Raw genomic sequence first — 27,137 nt, 5'->3', positions numbered from 1 at the left:
ATGGATGGATGGATGGATGGATGGATTGATGGATGGATGCATAGAAAGAGATGGATGGATGAATGGATGGATGGACAGATGGATGAATGGATGGATGGACAAATGGATGGATGGATGAACAAATTGCTAGATATTTAGATGGATGGATTGACAGATGGTGAAGTTACAGACATATGGACAGACAGACTGATGGATGGAAGGACTAAATCATAGATGGATGGACAGATTGCTACTGACAGGTTGTGACTGCAGACTGATTGATGGATGGATGGATGGATGGATGGATGGATTAATGGATGGATGGATAGATGGATGGATGGTGAGGTACAGAGAGATGGATAGACAGACTCATGGATGGATGGATGAATAAACAAGCAGATTTATGGTTGTACAGAATTATAGACAGATGGATGGACAAACGGATTGATGGATGGATCAATGGACAAAAAAACATTCTTAGTAGTCGTTCACACTGAAAAACGTCTTTGTTTAAACTAATAATATTTTGTTTGTCATACATACATATATTATGATTCTAGAATTTAATTATATATAATGAAAAATGTATTCAAATTAAAGTCAGCTCAAAATTAATATTACGTTAACACAGATTGGTAAATCTTGTATATCTTTACAATGTAAATAAGTGAATGAATGAATGAATGAATGAATGAATGAATGAATGAATGAATGAATGAATGAATGAATGAAGGACATCTTTACATTTGTGTTCAACAGAAGAAAGAAACTCAAACAGTTTTGTGACAACAAAGGGTGAGTAAATGATGACTGAATTTTTCAGTCTTAGGTGAACCGTTCTTTTAATAAGCAGTGAATTAGGAGTGTCTTGAGGAGAATGTTGCGCTAAATGAATTGAACCATAAAATAAAGTATTCTTGCATACTACTCAGAATTTCATCTTTAAATTTGTTCAGAGCATTCTCTCGAAACCGGCCCTGGATTCTTCTAGAGTTTCTGAGTTTTTCTCTCTGTATCTCTCTCACTCGTTCTCTCTGTCTATTTCTCTCGCTTGGCTTCGCGCCTGCCGGTCTGTCTCTACAGCCGAGCTGGTCATTGCCGCAAGCCAAGAGAAGCTGTCGTTTCTTGTTAACATCTCTGCGGTGACCATGTTCCTTGATTAGAGCCCCTGTGTGTGTGCGTGTTTGTGTGTGTATGTGGAAGGGAAGGAAAGGGGGTGTTAGTGATGGCGCTCTTCTCCCCCCAAACACAACCCCCAGAGCTAGTCTTAAAGATCAGTGATTTGGTCAATTGGCCTGGCACATCCTATAGCAGTCAAACCCTGTGACACGCCAACAGACCAGTCACACACACAGACGCTGCGCCAGCTTGTGTGGAGGTGCAAGTGCTGCTCTAGGACCACTTATATTTTTATATATACAATAACCTGTTTATGATGAAAAACGCATGACAAAAATATTGACAAAAATTTACATGGATGTACCTATGGATGATGGTATTTATATACGTACAGAAAGACAGATTGTTGGATAGATGAATGGATGGATGGGCTCATAGATAGATAGATAGATAACTATATGAATATATATGGATGGATGGATGGAAGGACAGACGGTTGGATGGATGGATGGTTAGATGGATGCATAGACAGATGAATGTACATACTGCAATGGAATGGATGGACGGATGGATGGACACATTGCTAGATGGATGGACGAATGGATGGATGGATAGATGGATGCACAGACAAATGGATCTATAGATAGATGGTGAAGTTGTAGATAGATGAACAGACATACTGCTATGGGATGGATGGATGGATGGATGGATAGATGGATGGATTGATGGATGGATGGATATATGGATGGATGGATGGATGGATTGATGGATGGATGGACTGATGGATGGTAAATTTATAGATAGATGAATGAACATACTGCTATGAAATGGATGGACGGATGGATGGACAGATTGCTAGATGGATGGACGAATGGATGGATGGATAGATGGATGCACAGACAAATGGATGTACAGATAGATGGTAAAGTTGTCGATAGATGAATAGACATACTGCTATGGGATGGATGGATGGATGGATGGATGGATGGATAGATGGATGAATGGATGGATGATGGATGGTTAGATGGATGCATGAACAGATGGATGGTAATGTTATAGAGAGATGATTAAACATACTGCTATGAAATGGATGGACGGATGGATGGAAAGATTGCTAGATGGATGGATGAATGGATGGATAGATGGATGCACAGACAAATGGATGTATAGATAGATGGTGAAGTTGTAGATAGATGAATAGACATACTGCTATGCAATGGATGGATGGATGGATGGATGGACGAATGGATGGATGGATGGATAGATGGATGGATGGATGGATTGATGAATACATGGACAGATGGATGGTGAAGTTATAGATAGATGAATGAACATCAGCTATGGAATGGATAGACGGATGGATGGACAGATTGCTAGATGGATGGACGAATGGATGGATAGATGGATGCACAGACAACTGGAAGAAGTGTTCCAGAAATCAGGTAAGACGAAAACAAGGCAAAAAATAAAATAAACAAGTAAATAACAGGGTGAGAATGTGGTCAAATCTAAAAACACGGTTGGGTCGGTTGGGTTTAGGGAAGTGGGTGATTTTGCAAACGTTTAACCGTGGCAGAAGCCAGGCAGACAGGCAGAGTGATAGCTAAAAAGGATAAATAGAAATATTACTTTAGAATCACGGATGACTTATTTAAGTGCAATAACCTAAATAAATGTCATAAAATCATAATATTAACAATAATAATAATAATAATAATTTAAATAATGAAAATATATAGCCTATCCCAATCCTGACATAACTGCGTTTAAACAGCACAAACACTTAGTCTAATAACCCCGTATGGTTATGCTATATAGTAGATGGTTCTGTATAAATAACTGAAGAAGCTCCTTGAACGCATTCGCACGTTATGTTAAATTATTTTAAATTACACGTCCCATCCATATACCAAATCTTAAATCGTACCTGAACTCTGTTTAACAGTTCCAAGTCAACAGTTTTGTGTGACATTCTCATAAAATCTCTCTGGTTTTGCATATCTTTGTTAATTGTTCTTAGCCCTGGCAATGTTTATCTATCTCGTATTATTATATAATTTCCTCTCACGTTTCTCTTACGTTTATATTCTTTAGCTGTCAATATAATACTTCACGTCTATGAAAGAATGAGTTAATACAGATAGAGAATGTGTAACATCATATTCATCAAAAGATGGTTTATGTGCATATGACCGCACCGGTCCGAGCAGGGAGCGAGCCGGCAATACCGGCATGGGAGACAATTGCTCTGAGGATGCTAAAGAACATTAGCCCCTTTCACACATACAGACCTTTCGAAAAGTGTGTATGTGTGAACAGGCCCTTTTTGAAAATACAGGTAAATTCGTTCTGGCAATTTTCTGGAAAGAGAAGTTGTAACATTACCAATAATTTGCCGGAATGCTGCGCTGTGTAAATGCAGAAGGAAGATTGCCGGAAAGAGCGTGTGCACATCTAGAACGTGCTGACGTGAGACGCCTGCTTTAGCCAATCAGAACAGTCAGAAGCATTCACGTCCGCGCGGTTTATGAGAATAAAATCCTTTGAATATTTTACCAGACACATTTAGCTGCTAGAAGTTAGTCAGATCACGTTTATATGTTCTTCTTAATGCCAACCGTGTAAATAATTATCGATAAGATGCTTATGATAAGCCGTCGTTTGTTTACCTTCAAGCTTTGCGTGTGCCCATGAAACAGCCCATGAGCGCCAGCACACATTTCATGTACATCTCGACATGCGAAAGTGTTTCTCTATGTGTTTTCACCGGAGTTGTTCACATTACTGATCCATCCACAGAGTTTGTGATGTAGTCAAATGTTTACAAACACAAGCGCAGCCGTTTAGAGCTCATTTTTGGTTAATGATGTCAGAATTTACCGGTGTCTTGGAATGGATGTGTGAATGCTCTTTTCCGGAAAAATTCAGTAACGTCCTCGCCTGTGTGAACAGCGCTGTTTTGAATTTACCGGTAAAGTCGTTCCGGAAATTTTCCATATATTTACCGGTATCACTGTGTGAAAGGGGCTAATGTCTGTCACTGGATCAGAGGAGTGAGGTTTACGCGATCACCAGCAGGCTTCCGTTACATACTGTAATGGCAAATACAGATGACCAAAACATCATTTACTCATTTTACTCATACTCTTTTTATTATTTATAATGTCCAAGGCATTGATATTAATATTAAATGCTACTTTTGTGCCTTTATTAGCTTTTTTTCTCGCCTGTTTACTGGGTTAAACATCTTAAATTATTCCCCCCCTGCTGGTGAAAGCTAGAGCAGCTGGCGATCTTTAATCTGCAATCTATTGCTTTTCCTGCAGTTCCCGGATGTAATGTCGCAGTCGCATTTGAAAAAACTGTACAAAAGCACGCACATCTCTCTTAATTGGGTGCTCAGCCAAAACCGTAAAAAAAGTGCTAATTAAATGTAAATCAAAGGCGGCAACACCAAGCCTCCAAAAATACAAATTTATTAAATTAAAAAGGCCGACACAGAGCATGTAACGTTTCGAGCCACCCGGCTCTTCATCAGACAATGTTCATCACAATCAGGTGCTCCTTTTTGTACACTTCCGGATCACATGATCTCCTCTCGCATATATGCCCACATATACATACATGCATATGTATACATACACAATCGTTCATATTTACATATACATATATAAACATGAATACATGTATACACATTTACATATAGTCTATAGCTTTGATATTTCAAATGAAACTACAAAAATATATATATAAATAAATAAATAAACTATAATATTACATCACAAATTATAATAAAGAAAAATAAATAAATAAAGAAAAAAAATTATATATATATATATATATATATATATATATATATATATATATATATATATATATATATATATATATATATATATATATGTATATATATATATATATACCAGTCGCATTTGAACCACTGAATTTATGGAAGCGAATATTTGAACTGAAATAAAATGAACTAAAAATAACCTTTTGAATATTATACATCGGATTTTTAAAGGGTATTGAATATTTTGTGAGTGAAATCTGTAAATTGAATATGAATTATTGAATTTATAAGTATGAAAACGTGTTTGAAATATTTTTCATTGAAATATTCACAGCTTAAACAAACAGCTAAGTTAAATTTCAGGACCTAAAAATACAAACCCTGGAATTCAAGTCATTAAAATGCAAGAACTTGTTAATACGGTGTATTATTTTTTTTCAGTTTGTGCTATTCAACAAGCTTTTTAATTCAATATTTTTGGCATTGATTTTGTTCCATACTGGGACAAATTTGGTGCTCTCCAGAAATGTATATAGAGGTACGTTTTCAGAATGAGCCTGGGTTGCATAATGCAATTCACAACCGTAAACAAAACGAAAACACTCGTGAATGACTAAATATGCAATCAAATATCTTTTAGCCGGCAGCTTGCTCTCTGCAACTCTCACATGGTCGCCCACTGAAGCTAAGCAGGGCTGCGCCTGGTCAGTACCTGGATGGGAGACCACATGGGAAAGCTGCAGGAAGTGGTGTTAGTGAGGCCAGCAGGGGGCGCCCAACCTGCGGTCTGTGTGGGTCCTAATGTCCCAGTATAGTGAAGGGGGCGCTATACTGCTCAGTGAGCGCTGTCTTTCGGATGAGACGTTAAACCGAGGTCTCGACTCTCTGTGGTCGTTAAAAATCCCAGGATGTCCTTTGAAAAAGAGTAGGGGTTTAACCCCAGCATCCTGGCCAAATCTGCCCACTGGCCTCTGTCCATCATGGCCTCCTAACCATCCCCATATTCCAATTGGCTTCATCTCTGTCTCCTCTCCACCAATCAGCTAGTGTGTGGTGTGTGGTCTGGTGCAAAATGGCTGCTGTCGCGTCATCCTGGTGGATGCTGCACACTGGTGGTGGATGAGGAGATTCCCCCCATTGTGTAAAGCGCTTTGAGTGCCCAGAAAAGCGCTAAATAAATGTAAGGAATTATTATTATTATTATTATTTTACAGAGTATACAAACAAAGTTAACCTGCAGTCTATAAAACCAAAACGCTGATGTCTATGAGTATAACACACGTTCAGTGAAGTGCACTTGTGTATTAAGTGTTAAATAACCTCGCTGCAGACTGTCAAAAGGCAGAGAGATAAAGGGCAGCGGGAGAAGATGAAGCGAGCACAGACGGCGGAGGGAAAGAGTAACAGACAGAGAGAGTAATGCTGCAGCATGGCTTCCCTCTAGCTATGGCTTCTTGACTTGTTTATGTATGGCGGAGAGAGGGCTGAACATATGGTGTACTAAAGCGTGGACTTGTCTTCCCCACACCCACAGGGGCTCTGTCTCACTGTATAAAGCACGCTTCAGCGGGCAGGACAGGGCCAGGCCTCCGCCGTCTCTGTGTGCCCTGATTATACGCGCTTATTGAAGCTCTCCTTTTCTTATTTAGCGCGTAATCTCTATTTTCTAGATAACTCTTGCAAGATCCTGATAAAATGTGGATGTCATTTTGACGTGGATCATGCAATTGTTTTTGTTTATTTATTTATTTCTTTTTTTTTTTTTTGGAAGCTTGAGTTGTCGAACCCTTTTTTGGTGTCAGTCACAACATTCAGATGCTTTCATTTATTCATTCATTTTCCTTTGGCTTAGTCTCTATTTCAGGGGTCACCACAGTGGAATGAACCAGCAACTATTCCAGCAAATGCCCTTTGCAACTCAATACCCATATACACTTATTCACACACACGCTTATACAATACAGCCAATATAGTTCATCCAATTCACCTATTGCACATGTGTTTGGATTGTCGCCACAGCGGAATGAACCGCCAACTTATCCAGCATCTGTTTTATGCAGTGGAAGCCCTTTCAGCCACAACCCAACACTGGAAAACACCCATACACTATCAATCACAGACCCAAAGGAAACCCCTGCGAACACAGGAAAAACATGCAAACTCCACACAGAAATGCCAACTGACCCAGCAGAGGTTCGAACCAGCAAACTGCTTGCTGTGAAGCGATCATGCTACCCCCTGTGCCCCCTGTTTTATAATTTATTAATTAACAAACTAAATTAACCGTCAAAAGACTAAATGACACACTGGAAAGCTATGTATTAAATTTTGTTATTGTTTTAATAATTATATTTTTATGCAAAATATTTATTATTTATTTCTTTATTTTTTATTTTCCAACTTTTTAATTGTTTGTTCGATTCCTGATGTTTCTGATTATATACGCGCACTAAAGCTCTTGCTCTTCTTAATTAAGTATATAACCTCTTTAAATGAGTTTCTATTGCAATTACGGCAAGATTCTTATATGGATATATAAGAAACAGAATATATTAGATGTATAAGATATATATAAAATATGGATGCCCTTTTGTACGGTGGCTAAGAGAGCTTAATGAACTGCAGTTTAGGAAAGCACATGCAATTACAAAAAGCACCAGCAAATAAAGAAAAGATTGGTTTATTAGCATACGTGTCGTAAATTCTCACAACACAAACAAATTGAGAAAACGTCTGTATTTTAAGACAACACATGCAAATAGCAAGAAACAGAACGGAAATGTTTTAAGGAGACCCAAAAACGTGATGGACCTGGCTATTTAGGTTATGGTCATTGAGGCTAATAATATTCAAAAGACAAGGAAATGGTGTAATCAGGATCTTAAAATACAAAAACAAACAAAAAATCACCTTTCAAAGAGCACCTAGAACTGAGCAATAAACTAATCCCAGTTGGGATTTTTTAATTATTATAATTTGCATGCAATATATTTATTTTTTATTTATTTTTTGTTTATTTATTTATTTTTCATCTTCTTAACTGTATGTTTGATTCCTGATGTATTAATATTTCATACTAAGTTTGTCATTTTTTCCTTTTCTCTTTTAGTTATGAAGTTCAAACAAAAGCCAATATATTGTATATAATAATATATACAGTTGAAGTCAGAATTATTAGCCCCCCTTTGAATTTTCTTTTCATTTTTAAATATTTCATAAATGATGTTTAACAGAGCAAGGATATTTTCATAGTATGTCTGATAATATTTTTTCCTTGTGGAGAAAGTATGATTTGTTTTATTTCAACTAGAATAAAAGCAATTTTCATTTTTTAAAAGCCATTTTAAGGACAAAATTATTAGCCCCTTTAAGCTATATTTTTACCCAAGCCTACAGAACAAACCATCGTTATACAATATTACCCTTACCTGCTTAGTCAACCTAATTAACCTAGGTAAGCCTTTAAATGTTACTTTAAGCTGTATAGAAGTGTCTAGTAAAATATTATTTACTGTCATCATGGCAAAGATAAAATAAATCAGTTATTAGAGATGAGTTATTAAAACTAAAAATAAACAGGGGTGCTAATAATTCAGGGGGGCTAATAATTCTGCCTTCAACTGTATAAATATATTCAGTCCTCAAAACAGATTTATTAAACAGATATATCTATTAAAACAATATTTTAGTCACCAAACATGTTTAAAAATTGAAAGATAATACAATTAAACCCAAGCAAAAACTTGCAAAGAAAATGAGTACATAAATACAACCTACAAACTACGACTAAATTTCTCAATTTGTATTTGCTTCTCTTGAGTTTGTATTTTAAAGTTTTTTACAACATATACATTTGGGGGAAAAAAATACTTAATATAGTTACTTGAGCAACAAATAATAATTTTATAATAATTAATCAAAAATTATTAATATTTTCTTAATTACTTTTAAATATATACAGTTGAAGTCAGAATTATTAGCCTCCCTGATATATTAGCACCCCTGTTTATTTTTTTCCCCAATTTCTGTTTAACGGAGAGAAAAAATTTTCAACACATATGCAAATAATAAGTTATATGAGCAATATCACACGAGTAGCAGTGCGATTTGGCTGTATATCAGCACTGGTGGGATGTGCTGCTGATATACAGCCATATCGCACTGCTACAAGTGGGATATTGCATTTAAACAACAGTTGAACGTCACAATCTTGTATATAAAAAAGAAAATCAAACACGGAGAGTCTAAAACCCTTTTGTATTTGGAACTACTTTCTTCCGCCATTCATTCACATCTGCAGCGGACGTCAGAACAGCAGAAGCCATTACTCATTCACCAACGTCACTTTAGAGCTAGTGTTTGAATGATTCTCTAGCGTAATGTCTAGTGATGACAAACAGTTGATTTTGCTCACATTTTAGGATTATAAGGCTGAATGTGACATGAGATGCCATCCGTCTACAGAGATATCTCTCTCTACAGTCTATTACAGTCTACAGTATTTCTCTGTAGCCGTCGGTATTGTGACGGTTCAGCGTTTACCCCGAGACTTTAAGGAATAAAAAAGGAGACAGAAACTATTTCGCTCTTCCTATTGGCCTGTATTCGTTTCTCCCAAGTGCTGTCGACTACATACATGCCAGTCAAAGACAATGAGTAGGAAAAATATATATATATACACATTTATATATATATATATATATATATATATATATATATATATATATATATATATATATATATATATATATATATATATACATTTATATATATACATTTATATATATATATATATATATATATATATATATATATATATATATATATATATATATAATTATATATAATATATATATATATATATATATATATATATATATATATATATATATATATATATATATATATATATATATATATATATATATATATATATAATAAAACAAACACAAATATTAACCAAAACATTTTAACAATCATTATTATTTAATTAATATTTCCCAACAGGGTGTACATGAACTATAAACTTAACTCTAGATATATCCACCAATAAGGACTCATCAAGCGTAGAATGCATTGGACCACACAAATAACCCCCCAATCACGCTGAATTCGACACACACACACACTCACATGCACACGACGTCCCTGAAGGTCGAAGCATTTACAAATCCACGCACACACAGTTACTCCCTACAGGTCAGTGAATTCACACACATCCGAAGCCTGCAGGTTGTTTGCCGCTCACACACACACACACACACTCTCACACACACACACGCACGCTGTGGCCCTGCAGGGTGGGCTGATTGACAGCTCTCCTGATGGCGGGTGGCAGCAGCTGATGTTTCCCCTCATTTGGTTTTGCTGTAGCCTGGGTCAGGTGACACCCACAGGTGCAATGCTGAGCAGCCCTACAGCTCTCTGTGTGTGTATGTGTGTGTGGATGTTTATATGCATGTGTTTGTCTCGGAGGACTCAGGGGGGGTCAGTTATTCATAGATCAGAATCACGGAGGCAGAAAGCAGATGTTCCCCATCACTGTCAGACAAACGCATACACTGACATTAACGCCACACCAGCTCCAGATGCAGAGTCTGCAGCGCTTCTGGCCACACGTACACTGACACCAACCACACTTGAGTGAATATACGCCACTCCCCAATACATATCATGTCAATATATTCAACGTCAAGGCTCAGATGTTGATTGCTGACCCATGTGCATAATATGTGCTGAAAGTTAAAGGGTTAGTTCACTCAAAGATGAACATTTACTCACTATTTGTTCAACTTTTATTTGTTCTAAGCCTTTCTTTCTTCCATTGAGCACAAAAGGAGATATTTTGAAGAATGCTGAAAATCGGTAACCATTGATATGTATATGATAAATCCATCACAATGACAACAACTGAACTTGAGAGAATATACACATACCGAAATGCTCAGATGTTGATTGTGGATCCATGCGCATAATAAGCTGATGCTGAATGCTAAAGGGTCACTCAAAGACGAACTTTACTCACTATTTGCTCAACTCTTACTTGTTCTACGCCTTTCTTTCTTCTGGTGAGCACACTCTAAAAAACACAGGGTTAAAAATGACCCAAATTTGGTTATTTTTAACTCTAATGCTGGGTAATAATAATAATAACAAATCCTTACATTTATTTAGCGCTTTTTCCGGGCACTCAAAGCGCTTTACACAATGGGGGGGAATCTCCTCATCCACCACCAGTGTGCAGCATCCACCTGGATGACGCGACGATAGCCATTTTGCGCCAGACCACACACCACACACCAGCTGATTGGTGGAGAGGAGACAGAGATGAAGCCAATTGGAATATGGGGATGGTTAGGAGGCCATGATGGACAGAGGCCAGTGGGCAAATTTGGCCAGGATGCCGGGGTTAAACCCCTACTCTTTTTCGACTAAGGTTATCCTGGGATTTTTAACGACCACAGAGAGTCAGGACCCTGGTTTAACGTTTCATCCGAAAGACAGCGCTCACTGAGCAGTATAGCGTCCCCGTCACTATACTGGGGCATTAGGACCCACACAGACCGCAGGTTGAGCGCCCCCTGCTGGCCTCACTAACACCACTTCCTGCAGCTTTCCCATGTGGTCTCCCATCCAGGTACTGACCGGGCGCAGCCCTGCATAGCTTCAGTGTGCGACCATGTGAGAGTTGCAGAGAGCTAGCTGCCTGCAAATATGGGGCAGAACACATCAGGGGTTAAATTAATCCAAGCAATTGGGTTATTATTTTTAACCCCAAAAATGGTTTGTTTTTCTACCCAATAATTGGTCATTTTTTACTTAAATAATTGGTTATTTTAATCCAAAAATGCACGTGAAAGATGACCCAGCAATTGTGTTGTTTTGACTCGGCATCACTGAAGTATGGTGGGGGATGTGCAGCTTTGATTACAGGTGTACAAAAGGTGCTAGTAAGATTTCAGAAAGGTCTGACTAAGGCCTGTAATAAGCATAAATCTCATTTAAATCATCTGAAAATGCAAGGAATCTGCGTTTAAACTACACTATTTTCATTGCATTTAAACAAATTACATAATATGTAATATCCCAGTCAGCTCCTGCTGTGAGTTGATTTGACCCAAAGAGCTGGGTTGAAACTACCCAACACTCTAAAAATAACCCCCAAAAATTACCCAAATGTCTCAACCCAAGATTTGCGTAGAAAAAACAACCCCGTATATTTTTTAGAGTGCACTGATATGTATATGACAAATCCAGTACACTGACAACAACGCCACTTGAGAGAAGACACACACACTCCAAAATGCTCAGATGTTGATTGTGGATCCATGCGCATAATAAGCTGATGCTGAAAGTTAAAGGGTTAGTTCACTCAAAGATGAACATTTACTCACTATTTGCTCAACTTTTACTTGTTCTAAACCTTTATTTCTTCTGTTGAGCACAAAAGGAGATATTCTAAAGAATGCTAAAAATCGGTAACCATACTCTAAAAAACATAGGGTTAAAAACTACCCAAATTGGGTCATTTTTAACCCTACTGCTGGGTAAATATGGGACAGAACACATCAGGGGTTAAATTAACCCAAGAAATTAGATTATTACTTTTAACCCCATAAATAGTTTGTTTTTCTACCCAATAATTGGTCATTTTTTGCTTAAATATTAGGTTAACTTGATCCAAAAATTCCTGCGAAAGGTGACCCAGCAATTGTGTTGTTTTGACTCGGCATCACTGAAGTACGGTGGGGGATGTGCAGCTTTGACTACAGGTGTACAAAAGGCGCTAGTAAGATTTCAGAAAGAATTCAGAAAGGTCTGACTAGAGCTGCAATGAGCATAAATCTCATTTTAATCATCTGATAACGCAAGGAATCTGCGTTTATGCTACACTATTTTCATTGCATTTAAACAAATGACATAATATGTGGTATCCCAGTCAGCCCCTGCTGTGAGTTGATTTGATCCAAAAAGCTTGGGTGAAACTACCCAACACTCTAAAAAAAAAATAAAAATTACCCTAATAACTCAACCCAAGATTTATGTAGAAAAAAACGCATATATTTTTTTTTAGAGTGCACTGATATGTATACGATAAACCCAGCACACTAACAACAACGCCACTTGAGAGAAGACACACTCTCCGAAATGCTCAGATGTTGATTGTGGATCCATGCGCATAAGAAGCTGATGCTGAAAGCTAAAGGGTTAATTCACTCAAAGATGAACATTTACTCACTATTTGCTCAACTTTTACTCGTTCTAAACCTATATTTCTTCTGTTGAGCACAAAAGCAGATATTTTGAAGAATGCTGACAATAGATATGTACATGAAAAATCCAGTACACCAGCATCAACACCACTTGAGCGAATACACACACTGCGAAATACTCATTATGTCAATATATTTAACATCAATGCTCAATGTTGATCATAAAAGCTGACGCTGAAAGTTAAAGGGTTAGTTCACTCAAAGATGAACATTTACTCACTATTTGCTCAACTTTTAACTTGTTCTAAGCTTTTCTTTTTTTATTAAGCACAAAATTAGATATTTTGAAGAATGTTGAAAATGAGTAAGCATTGATATGTATATGACAAATCCAGTACACTGACAACAATGCAAAGTGAGAGAATACACACACTCCGAAATGCTCAGATGCTCAGATGTTGATTGCGCATCCATGCGTATAATAAGCTGATGCTGAAAGTTAAAGAGTTAAAACAGACAATAGTGCAAACAGCGCTCCCATTTCTGTGTCTGTGTTGTTGTTTACACTGAAGGCTGATCTGCTGTCTTCCGGTAGCATTAAAGCCATGTGTTATAGTCATGTGATAGGGGCTTGACGAATAAGGGAAGGATACGCAATGACACAAAAGCCCCAATCAGGTAGCGAATCTCAGCAGCCCCGCCTCCGTTTTCCCTCATCCACACTGAGACGGAGCAGCAGCGTTTCAGAATGAAAACAGCTTCTCCAGCGTTTCCAAAATGCTCCGTTTTCGGTGCTCGAGAACAAATAATAATAATAATAGCAGTAAAAATGTATAATATAATGCAAATTACACTAATTAAGTCATATATCAAAGAAATCAAAAACTTAAAAAAAATAAATTGGCAAATCTGAGTTTTCCTAAAAATATTTCAAAGTTTGATTCTCATCACCGAGTCTGACAATATCAGCTGCCTATATATATATATGGCGTAGTGTGGACGGATGGCGTAACCGTAGCAAAACTTATGCGTTTTAAAACGAAAACGCATTAGTGTAAACGGGGCCTTAGTTCACTCAAAGATGAGCATTTACTCACTATTTGCTCAACTTTTGCTTGTTCTAAGCTTTTCTTTCTTTTATTAAGCACAAAAGGAGATATTTTGAAGAATGTTGAAAATCGGTAACCATTGATAAATATATATGACACATCCAGTACACTGACGTCAATGCCACTTGAGCGAATACACACACTCCGAAATACATATTATTTAACGTCAATGCTCAGATGTTGATTGCGGATCCATGTAGATCTAAGCTGATGCTGAAAGTAAATCCAGTACACCAACGGCACGCGAGCGAATATTAGGCAGATTTAGTTCATCCAATTCACCTATAGCGCATGTGTTTGGACTGTGGGGGAAACCGGAGCACCCAGAGGAAAACAGGGAGAACATTCAAACTCCATACATAAAACCAGCGACCATCTTGCTTTAAGTTGACATGTGCTAACCACTGAGCCACCGTGCCGCCAACAAATTTTCAATACTAACAAAAATAAATTAAACAAATTCAATCCATCAAAGAATTTCGTCATCTTTCTACTGCGGTTTAAAAGAAGGGATGAAAGGAAAGCAGTGGAGTGGGGGGTAAAGGAAGGAGAGGCAGGCAGAAAGAAGGCTTGGCTGAATAATTGATATTTGCTGAGAGCGATATGAGTTTTCTTAATGTGCCTCACAGCATTAGCTAAGAGTGCTGCTGTTAGCGACCAACACCACAGGGCCAAAAACAGACCGGCTCCAAAACACTTCAGCTGCCCGCTTAGTCATGCACACACACACACACACACACACACACACCTCATACACACGAGCTGACTCTAAAAAATATATTTAAGTCTTATGCATTAAATCTGTGATCGAATATGTATTAACACACACAAACACACACACATACACACACCTCAGAAATATTTTTCAGACAAATGGTGAAAACGTTAGGAGGAAAAACAAACACTGTATGCAGAAATGTTGGAGATGTGCTGAATTATTCAGTCATTTGCAGAACCCTTCAGAAGTTTGAGGTCAGTAAGATTTTTTTTAAAGGAATAAAATCTTTAAGGATGCATTGAACATCAAGGAAACATCACCGTGAACACAATTAAAAGTGTACAAAAGTACTAGTTGCTTATGACTCTTTTGAGAATTTGAGCGATTTGATTACATTTTTATTGTGTCGACAACTCACTGATTCACATGATCCAATCAAAGTGACTCTGCAGTTAACAACCCGCTGTTTCAAGTGATCCATTCAGAGCGAGTCTCCAGTTACAAACTCACTGATTCAAAAGATTCACTCAGAGCGAGTCTCCAGTTACAAACTTACTAATTTCAATGATTCACTTAGAGCAAGTCTCCAGTTACAAACTCACTGATTCAAATGATCCATTCAGAGTGAGTCTTCAGGTATAAACACATTGATTCAAATGATCCATTTAGAGCGAGTCTTCAGTTACAAACTCAGTGATTTAAATGATTCATTTAGAGCGATTCTCTAGTTACAAACTTACTGATTCAAATGATTCATTCAGAGTGGTTCTCCAATTACAATCTCAATGATTCAAATGATTCATTTAGGGCAAGTCTCCAATTACAAACTCACTGATTTAAATCATAAATTCAGAGTGACTCTCCAGTTAACAGTTTACTGTTTTAAATTCAGAGGGACTCTCTAGTGAACAACTCTCTGATTCAAAGGATCCATTCAGAGCAGTTATGAACTCACTGATTCAAATAATCTAGTCCAAGTGAGTCTACAGTTAACATCTAACTGATTCAAAAGATCCATTAAGAGTGAGTCTCCAGTTAACTACTCAGTGATTCAAATGATCTATTCAGAGTGAGTCTCCAGTTATCAACTCACTTATTCAAATGATCTATTTAGAGTAAGTCTCCAGGTACAAACACATTGATTCAAATAATCAATTTCAGCGCGAGTCTCCAGTTATGAACTTATTGATTCAAATGATTCATTCAGAGCAAGTCTCCGGTTACAAACTCACTAATTCAAATGATCCATTCAAAGTGAGTCTCCAGTTAACAAATCAGTAATTTAAATGATCAGATCAGAGCAAGAATCCACTTAAAAAACGATTCAAATGGTTCAATCAGAGTGAATACCAAGCAAACAACTCACTGATTCAAATGATTCATTTAGGGTGAATGGCAAGTTAACAAATGACTGGTTTAAATGATTTGTTCAAGGCGAATCTCAAGTTAACAACTCACTGATTCAAAATTCACAAGTTTGATTCAGAATGAGTCAAGAAGAGAGATCCTCAGAGATTGGGTGTGCATTCAACAAACCCCAATACCCCCCCCATTTTACAATTCATTATTGTAATTTTACGCACTTCTGCCAGAATTGCAAGAGACATAGTGTTTAAGACCATGCAGCGATGTGTGTGTGAGGCTCAGTGTATGTGTGTGTGTGTAATCTCCTTTGATAAATGTGTTGATATTAAAGTAATGATGTATCCTGTGAAAATGTATAACTGCACAGCTGGATCTCTGTATTGACCCAGCAGCGAGTGTGTGCTTGCATGAGTGTGTGTGTGTGTGTGTTGGCCTAGGGTTGCTCTCTCGGACTCATAATGAAGTCGAGCTGTCATGCTCACAGATGCCTGAACATACGGACACACAATCTCTACTTCATCTTCTGATCCACACACACACACACAGATATACAGTTCATTATCGTCAGGTACACACACACTCATGAATCAGTGAGCGGGTTAAAATAATGTGCAGAAAGGGCCCAGGGTGATTTTCTGCAGCTCAGAGGAGACTCTTTCACAGCTCAGGAAACTCTGCGCGCTTCATTTAAGAACTCCGTCTCAGATGTTTCACTGAAATTAGACTACAGAGGACCTGTAAAACCAGTGCGGATGGCACACTGGAAATAAATGATTCTTTGGATTTACACGTTTTTTTTAAGGTAAGTGGTTGCAAACAATGTATATGGGATGAATTTGAATAAACAAATTTAATTGAACATTGCAGAAAAAAACTGAGAGTGCTTGTCACCCAGTAATAAGCACAGTTTGGCAAAATTAACGTTAAAGTGTGCGGCGTTCGTCTGACAGGTTCATTTGCGATAGCACTTTCGAAGACGAAATGGCCAAGCATCCAGACCCAAACATACAACTATCTCATTGATAGTGTTTTTACAAGAGTGAAGTTAAAGGCCTACTAGTCTTCAGATGCCAACAATTGTGTTCTGTGTGGTCACAAACTCAGTGATTCAAATAATCCATTTAGAGCGAGTCTCCAGTTACAAACTCACTGATTCAAATGATCCATTTAGAGCGAGTCTTCAGTTACAAACTCACTGATTCAAATGATCCATTCAGAGCGAGTCTCCAGTTACAAACTCACTTATTTAAATGATCCATTTAGTGCGAGTCTTCAGTTACAAACTCAGTGATTCAAATGATTCATTTAGAGCGAGTCACCAGTTACAAACTCACTGATTCAAATGATTCATTCAGAGCGAGTCTCCAGTTACAAATTTACTGATTCAAATGATTCATTCAGAGCGAGTCTCCAGTTACAAATTTACTGATTCAAATGATTCATTCAGAGCGAGTCTTCAGTTACAAATTTACTGATTCAAATGATTCATTCAGAGCGAGTCTCCAGTTACAAATTTATTGATTCAAATGATTCATTTAGAGCGAGTCTCCAGTTACAAATTTACTGATTCAAATGATTCATTCAGAGCAAGTCTCCAGTTACAAATTTATTGATTCAAATGATTCATTTAGAGCGAGTCTCCAGTTACAAACTTACTGATTCAAATGATTCATTCAGAGCGAGTCTCCAGTTACAAACTTACTTATTCGAATGATCCATTCATAGCGAGTCTCCAATTACAAATTTACTGATTCAAATGATTCATTCAGAGCGAGTCTCCAGTTACAAATTTACTGATTCAAATGATTCATTCAGAGCGAGTCTTCAGTTACAAATTTACTGATTCAAATGATTCATTCAGAGCGAGTCTCCAGTTACAAATTTATTGATTCAAATGATTCATTTAGAGCGAGTCTCCAGTTACAAATTTACTGATTCAAATGATTCATTCAGAGCGAGTCTCCAGTTACAAATTTATTGATTCAAATGATTCATTTAGAGCGAGTCTCCAGTTACAAACTTACTGATTCAAATGATTCATTCAGAGCGAGTCTCCAGTTACAAACTTACTTATTCGAATGATCCATTCATAGCGAGTCTCCAATTACAAACTTACTGATTCAAATGAACAATTGTGTTCTGTGTGGTCATTTGCAAGAAATAATGTTCCATGATTACCAGATTCAAAAGTTTGTAGAGCTAAAAGCCGAGGTTCTGCCTAGACAAAGACCAGGAAAGAAGACAGAGCTTACCTTATACAAGTCCTGGGTCCTGGGTAAAACTGCATTCTGACAGTGAACTGCACCTGTATGGCAGGATATGTGCATGCACACTTTTACATTTCATTCTGAGCATTCAGTGACGGCAGTTTAATGAACCATATCCATAACCATAACAGTTTTTGCTGAGATCATTACTGCATTCAAAAACAAGTAATGTGTTTGATTTAGCATGTGAACTTACCTGATATAACAAGAGAACTGCAGAGTCAAGCCTTTTTAACTAGGTCCTCACTCCATTCAGCTCTTATGATGGCTGTTAGCCAAAGACGTCTGCGGTTGGCATTAAAAGCAGTGGGATGCACAGTAAAACTTATGTTCATCCTACTGCACAACATGACATGTTTGACAAAAAGACATGACAAAATAATATTTTTTTTGTATTTAGCCGCAGATTCTAGAGGAATTGAATATTAAATGAAAAAAAGAGTAGGCGTGGCTTGTTTTTTTTCTACTGCGAGCTGATTGAATGTAGTAAAGCAGGCATTTCATTCAGAAAGATCTGGAAAAGGGTTTGGGGTGAGTTATTACAACCTAACAGACTCACTATTTCTGTTTGTTGAAAGACAGCTGGAGGGATGTGGGTAAGTGTGTTAGCCACACCCAATACCTCAGACAGACCTAATCTGAGAATTTAACTCAGAACAAACAGGAAGTGCATTTTCATATTTCCAATAAAGATTAAGGGCTCTATTTTGACGATCCATGCGCAAAGTGCAAAGCGCAGGGCGCAAAAGCATTAAGAAAAATAAAAAAACAGAGTTACATCCAAACACACATGCTGTGCCCCATATGGCCTAAAACCTGACAGGTGGGCAAATGTAAGCTTGTTTTTAGTAAAACAAATATAAATATGCATATAATAAATAATACAGCTAATAATAATAACATTATACAAAAGCAAATTGTCATGAATGAACTGAAAAAGCCCCACAAGATGAAGAAGGCATGAAAGTATGGTTTTTATATTTATGTAGGCTATAAAATAATATGTTTTATAATATTTCAATCCTTTATATATATATATATATATATATATATATATATATATATATATATATATATATATATATATATATATATATATATATACATATCCTATATTTATCCTTAATATTTTAATTCTTTTTCCTATGTAAAGATATTTGCGTATTGCTCTACATCCTGTCTGTATTAAGCCATGTGTAAGCGAGGTGCACAACTAACGCACTCTGCGCTGGACTTTAGACCGGCTTTGTTCTGGTCTATTGAACAGTCTATTATAGTTTCTCAAAATAGCAAAGCACCAGAAATGCGCCTTAACACACCTCCTTTTTTAGACCAGAACGCCTATGGGCGCACATATGAGCGCAAATGATTTGCTATTTAAACAGCGTGGCGAAAAACGTCAAACGACTCTTGCGCCGAGCTGAAAATAGCAAGCAACTATTGCGTCGCACCTTGCGCCACATTGTGCCGGGTGTATGAAAGGGCCCTAGAAGGGCAAACTATTGTTTTGTTCTTAATGACATGCACGGATGAATTATTCACCTCAAAACTGGCAACTAGAGCGAACAAAATCAATATGGTTAGTTTTGATTTCATTTGTGCTTTAAGACTAAAACTCAATAGGAATTTGATGTTAAAATGAACAGTGGTCTGAGCCAATCCTCGTGTGTGTGTGTGTGTGTGTGCGCTTCACCTGTGAGTGTGGAGCTGATTGAGTCTCTCTGCTACAGATGCTTAAACCCTACGGATCTCGCTGTCACTCCTCATCTCCTCTCCAGTGTCTGACAGCAAGCCTAAACCTCCAGGACGGCCTGAGCCCCCGACAAACACACTGACATTAATCACACACTCACACACATACAGCCACTCGCTCTGCCGGATAAACACGACACATATCGGTCACCAGCAGTGATGAGCTGACATTGGCATTATTACCAACAGATGCATTTAATACACTCTCACTGCAAAATGATGGACAAAGTGAGTCTTTTTTATTAAAATGCATCAGAGTAAATTAAATTAATGACACTGATACCTTCTATAAGAGTGATTTATAGCTGAAAATAAATCATAGTTTACAAATTGTTAATATTTAAATGGAAAATATTAATGGTATAAATGTTATTCATAAATTTAAATGGTTAATAAACTGTGTTAACTAAATATAAGGTAATCGCATACTTCCATACTATACAGTATGCTAATATCAGTATGCAAGCCGACTAGTATGTCCTAATTCATAGATTTCAAAAATCAGTATGCGAGAAGTACCCGGATGAATAATTACTTCTGGCGAGATTCTAGAGTGCGCATCCCATGCATGCTGTGCTTTTCCATTATGCCCTGCAAGAGAATTCATGAATGAAAGTGAAGCGACGCAACTGACGCAGGTAGGTCATGTGACCATGACAAAATGGGGAATGTAGTACGTTCGAATTCCATTCATACTGCTCACATACTGTATAGACCGTACTTTTGTAACAGCTGAGTAGTACGTTTAAATTCAAATGCAGTACCTACTGAGAAGTAGACGGTTTCAGACGCAGCCAGATTCTCTGAAACGTGTCTTAATATGATGCAATTTCAACACTTCAAATAAATGTCCATTGATTTAAAGATCATACTTATTGTATTAGTAAATAAAACTTAAACAAAAGGACGGCATTGTGGCTCAGTGGTTAGCATTATCGCCTTAAAGCAATAAGGTTGCTGGTTTGAGTCCTGGCTGGGTAAGTTAGCATTTCTGTGTTTAGTTTGCATCAAGCGGCAACCTCCCGCTCTCTCTCAGGAAGCTAATACGGAAGTAACTAAAACTGCAATTCATCCGAAATTCCGCTAGTCCTGGCCGCTCCTGACTCCAAAACAGAGCAAATTTCAATTGAGCCCACTGTTAGAATGGCCAACTTTACAGCAGAAAAAAAGGTTTTTACAGCCTGCTACAAAAAAAGATTTTGGTTAATACAGCTAATATTACCCTTCATGACAACTGTGAGGGGGGTGAATTTTTTTATAACTCATCCGTTTCCTTTATATTAAGTTATATTAAGTTTGCATAATTAAGGGCGTGGCCACTTGAGTGACAGCTAGGTCTCGCTGGTCGCCGTCATGTCACCTCAGTTGAATCCTGCAGATTAGCCACTGAACTCGGCATATTTATCATATTTCTGTGTTGTTTTCTGAGGCTTTACACAGTTGACTGTCTTTTGGACTTGTTTCCTACATTTATTTGATGGTATGTCATGGTGAGTGCACTTAATTGTGCTCACAAAACATTCACGTGGCCTCCGTTTCCCATGTGAGTAAAGTTATATACTTATATACCATCTCTATACATGTATTTGTTTTATTTAAGATCATTTATCGTTTATTTTTATATTTAAAGCTGTAATGCACTTCAGAATCTGTCAGATTGATTAGCTGTAGGCTCTAGAACTGTCATCTGAAGCGTTGTCATACAGTGTTATGCTGGATTTCATCAATAGTCTTACATTAACTAACACAGACTGTATCTGAAGTGTTTGGAAGTAATTCGCGTTTTCCTCCTGTTGAAAAACGTCATAAGAACAATGTTTAGTGGCTCAATGTGTTTCAGCAGTGTTTTTAAAAGACTAAACACTTTATTAATATAGTGTACAACCAAGCACAAGTGGTCAGAATACAAACGAGTCACAGGTGATAAAATATTAAGCGTTCTCCCAAAGCAAAGTGTGTTTGAACTAGGTCCAAGCAAACTGTCAGCAGGTGTCTGTAGCTCCGCTCACTCTCCGCCTATTTGCCCTTGTTTGGTATCCCGCCGTGGGTGTGATGACGCGCGAACAAAATGGCGACGGTTGGCCGCGCCTACTTGTGGCTTCTTTTGCGCTCTTTAGAAACCTATGGGTGACGTCACGGATACTACGTCCATATATTTTACAGTCAATGCTTTGCATGTTCTCCCTGTGTTGGTGTGGGTTTCCTCCAGGTGCTCCGGTTTCCCCCACAGTCCAAACACATGTGCTATAGGTGAATTGAATAAACCAAATTGCCTGTAGTGTATAAGTGTGTGTGTGAATGAGTGTGTATGGGTGTTTCCCAGTACTGCAGCTGGAGGGCATCTGCAGCGTAAAACGTGGTGGGATAATTGGCGGGTCATTCCGCTTTGGTGACCCCTGATTAATAAAGGGACTAAGCCAAAGGAAAATGAATGAATGAATTGTACTTTTGTACTAAATCTAAATTTGTCTAAAATAATTTTTGTTATGTTATTAAATTAAAATAAAAGTAATAAATATAAAGAGTGTTTCCTTTGCAATTTATTGAAATAAAATACAAATTGATAAAAATAATGCACTAATTAAATTTCAGGTCTTTCCCAGTGCTGGGTTGCGGCTGGAAAAGCAAACGCTGCTTAAAACATATGCCGAAGTAGTTGCCGGTTCATTCCGCTGTGGTAACCCCTGATAAATAACACACTAAGCCAAAGCAGAATGAATGAATTGCAGGTAACTGCAGATGATATTTTTCTTACTTTCACTCACTTTATGAGAGCATTTTTAAACATTTCCCTGCAAACTAAAATCTGAAAACTATATTTTAATTTGTTTTGATTTCATTTGATTTCATGTAACAAAATAAACTGACTTTAGATTTTGGTCACTTTACATTTATCCCACACTATATTAAATAAATCAACCCAGGCTCATTCTGAAAACATATATACATTTCTGGGGAAATGGCCAAATCCGTCCGAGGCAATCTGTTTTTTTTTTTTGCTTTTTTTTCACGAATCCACCAGAGGCCGCTGTGTACACTTTTTGAGGTCTCAAATTTCTCTCGAAAGTGCCATTCGTGCTTGCTGTTCCCACATAAATCCACCAGACTCCTGACTGACCGAAAGATCGACTGACCCACCCTCTTCTTTTCCTTAACCCAACCAATAGTGTTTTCAAAAGCAGCGATTGACTTGCCCATCCACTTCCCTAAACTCAACCGACAATGTTTTGAAAAGCAATCCAGAAAAAGAAAAGCCCTCTGCTTATTTTTTACCATGTTTTCAGATTTTACTACATTCTCAACCTGTTATATACTTGTTTATTTTATTGTTTTGGCTTTTGTTTTTGTCTTACCTGCTTTCTGGAACTGTTCTTCAACAGACTCGAACCTTGTCGTCGTGGTTCTCCTCTCTACATCTCAAGTCCGTTGACGTATGCTGTGAGCCACTGGACAAACTGGTAACAGCGGGAAAGCTGTCAATACGAAGGTATGCGATCAGCTGGTAGCGTGAAAAGGAATGGCATCATACCGCCCTGTGTCGATCACTTTACAGAAGAAATCCAGCCATACGTACCTTTGGCTACATAATTCCTGATCTCCAGAAAAGTATGTAGGGCTACATTTTCAGAATGAGCCTGTAATAAAATTAACAAATGTAAAAAATAAATAAATAAAAATCAATAAAGTTACATTTATTTCACATATTAATAAACAAATGTAAAAAGTAGTAAAACTATTATTATGAAGAGTTTTTTTTTTTCAGCTGACGACTGTACTCAAGATCAAACATCGTATCGTTTCCTCTGAGACAAAACCATAAACGCCTGTCGTTTTTAACAGGAGTGAATTTTGTGGCTAGTTTGCGTTAAAAACCTTGAATTATGCAGGTCGTGGAGAAAGAGAAGCAGAGACGGACCGCAGAAACACTGATGAGGAAAGAGCTTCAGATTATTCACACTGAGGATTTTTCAGACTTTCTTTCAGGCTTTCTCCATTTAAAAGCACGTTATTAATGATTGATGGAGGCTGGTCTTTATTTACGGCTCTGTCATGCTCTGTTAGCAGCACACATCAAATCTTGATTCTGCGACACAAACTGGGTCAAACCGCAAGCCCGGAGAGAGGCGGAGATGCAGAGAAGTGCAGAAAGTCAAGAGAATTTTATGATGGAGATGTTCTACACTGCTTGTTCAAACTACTGATCTAAAATGAGTAGAAATCACACTTCTTTAGATTTTTTATGTTCAATCCACTTAAATTTGTATAAACAATTCAGTTACATTAGTTGAATTGAGTTGGGACAACTTGAATGAATTGTGTGGAGCCCTCCATTTCTTCCAGTGTACACTCAATTAAGGAATTTTGCTGCTTGTTCAAACTACTGATTTTAAATGAGCTGAAACAACACACTTCTTTAGATTTTTTGGGGGGACAACTTATTTTATGTTTAATGCACTTTTATTTTTATAAAAAATTCAGTTACCTTAGTTAACTGCGTTGGGACAACATTAATAAATTGTGTGGAGTCCTCCATTTCTTCCTGTGTAAACTAAATAGAGAAATGTTGCTGCTTGTTCAAACTACTGATTTAAAATGAGCTGAAACAACACAATTCTTCAGATTTCTTTGGGACAACTTAATTGCTTTATGTTCAATCAACTTAAATTTGTATAAACAAATAAGTTAATTGAATTGAGTTGGGAAAACATGAGTGAATTGTGTGGATCCCTCCATTTCTTACACTGTATACAGTGATTAGTTACTTAAAGCAAGTAAACCAATTGCTTTAAAGGAAACAAGTTGGCTTTACTAAAATCATGTAAGTAAACCCATTGCAACTTGGAACTGTTAAGCTCGCTTAATTTTTAATTATATGCAAATTGTATTCACTTTTGTAAAATAAAAGTAAACTAACCACTTTTTCCATCTCACATTTGTTGCATTTGTTTTTTCCAGCTTTTCTGTATCTAGCATAATGACAGTGACTAAAATAAATCTGCTCTTCCAGACTCCAGTGTGTCTTTTAAATTCAATAGAGGCTATTATTGTAGATTTTATAGACTTAATGAAGCACCTAATAATATTGTAATAATTAACTATTTGAAAACAGACGTGCTAATATAGTCTGACACTGTAAAAAGTGATTAGTTGACAACTTTTTACATTGTACACTCAATAGAGTAATTTTGCTGCTTGTTCAAACTACTGATTTAAATAGGCTGAAACAACACAATTGTTGAGTTTTTTGGGACAACTTATTTGTTTTATGTTCAATCCACTTAAATTTGTATAAACAAATAAGTTAACTTATTTCAAATAAATTGAAAAAACAGGAATGAATTGTACACTAAATAAAAGGATTTTTGCTGCTTGCTCAAACTACTGATTTAAAATGAGCTGAAACAACACAACTGTTGAAATTTCGGGCAACTGAATTGTTTTATGTTTAATCCACATAAATTTGTTAATTCTTGCGATTTGTGTTGGGACAATATGAATGAATTGTGTAGAACTTGGCATTTATTACAGTGTCAAAAATATACTGCTTTAAAATGAGCTGAAATAACACAATTCCTGATTTTTTTGAGGACAAATTGTTTATGTTCATCATAGATTTGTGTTTATTAATCAATCAATCAATCAATCAATCAATCGATCGATCAATCAATCAGTCAATCAATCAATCAATCAATCAATCAAAGATAAACAGTAAGGAAAGAGGGAATAGTGAGGGATATGTAATTTCATAAATTTTTAATGTAATTAATTAAAAAGTCTTAATAATGTGCATTTTAAATAAAATTTTTTTATTTAATTTCATTTTAATATACAGTAAATAATAAAATGTAGAGTTTAAATGCAGCTATATTTTAATTGTTCAAAAAAATCTTTTTGCACTGTTTTTGAAACTACAATATTTAACTTAATTTGATGTTTTATTTAAATGGGGGTTCATACATTTTTTTTTTTAGAAAAACTAGTTTAATTTAATTTAATTTAATTTAATTTAATTTAATTTAATTTAATTTAATTTAATTTAATTTTTTTTTTATTTAATTTTAATTTAATCATTCATTCATTTTCTTTTCGGCTAGTCTCTTTATTAATCCGGGGTCGCCACAGCGGAATGAACCGCCAACTTATCCAGCACATGTTTTACGCAGCGGATGCCCTTTCAGCCACAACCCATTTCTGGTAATTTAATTTAATTTAATTTAATTTAATTTAATTTAATTTAATTTAATTTAATTTAATTTAATTTAATTTAATTTAATTTAATTTAATTTAATCATGTTTGCATTCTTTTTGGCCATAAAATGTCATATTTTAATGAAACTTTTTGCACACCTATTTGTCTATACAATATTTGATTTAAAGTATTTTTAAGCTTAATATTTACAATTTATTTAACGGGATTGAAATCGAGTTTACACTGCTTAACAAATTATGCAATGCAAATATTGACTTTTGCTATACATTTTTTCATGCACGATGTTATTTGCTTGTTATTTTTTGACATACTGTGTAAAAACAATAATAATAATAAAAAATTAACTTATTTATATATATATATATATATATATATATATATATATATATATATATATATATATATATATATATATATATATGTGTTACTTTAAATTAAATTAGATAAATATTTAATTTAAAATCACATTAATAAGCGTACATTTAAAAAAATTAAAATAACAATAAAATAATAAAAATAATTGAAATATTGATCAGACTAAATAACTTATTATCATGCAATCTTTCAGTGAATGCATTTCCAAAACAAATGCACAATTATCGCCATGGCAA

General features: G+C 36.3%; 1 protein-coding gene across 1 annotated transcript in view; it reads right to left on the bottom strand.

Annotated features, from left to right (window-relative positions):
• Positions 1–27,137, bottom strand: part of mybpc2b (myosin binding protein Cb) — a 360,595-nt gene that overhangs the window by 293,325 nt on the left and 40,133 nt on the right. The gene's annotated exons all lie outside the window — the stretch shown is intronic.

This window comes from Danio rerio, chromosome 24 (genome assembly GCF_052040795.2).
Source record: "Danio rerio strain M-AB ecotype USA chromosome 24, GRCz13ab, whole genome shotgun sequence".
Taxonomy (NCBI): domain Eukaryota; kingdom Metazoa; phylum Chordata; class Actinopteri; order Cypriniformes; family Danionidae; genus Danio; species Danio rerio.
Note: the sequence above shows the minus strand (reverse complement) of the source record. Positions and strands in the feature narration are given on the sequence as shown.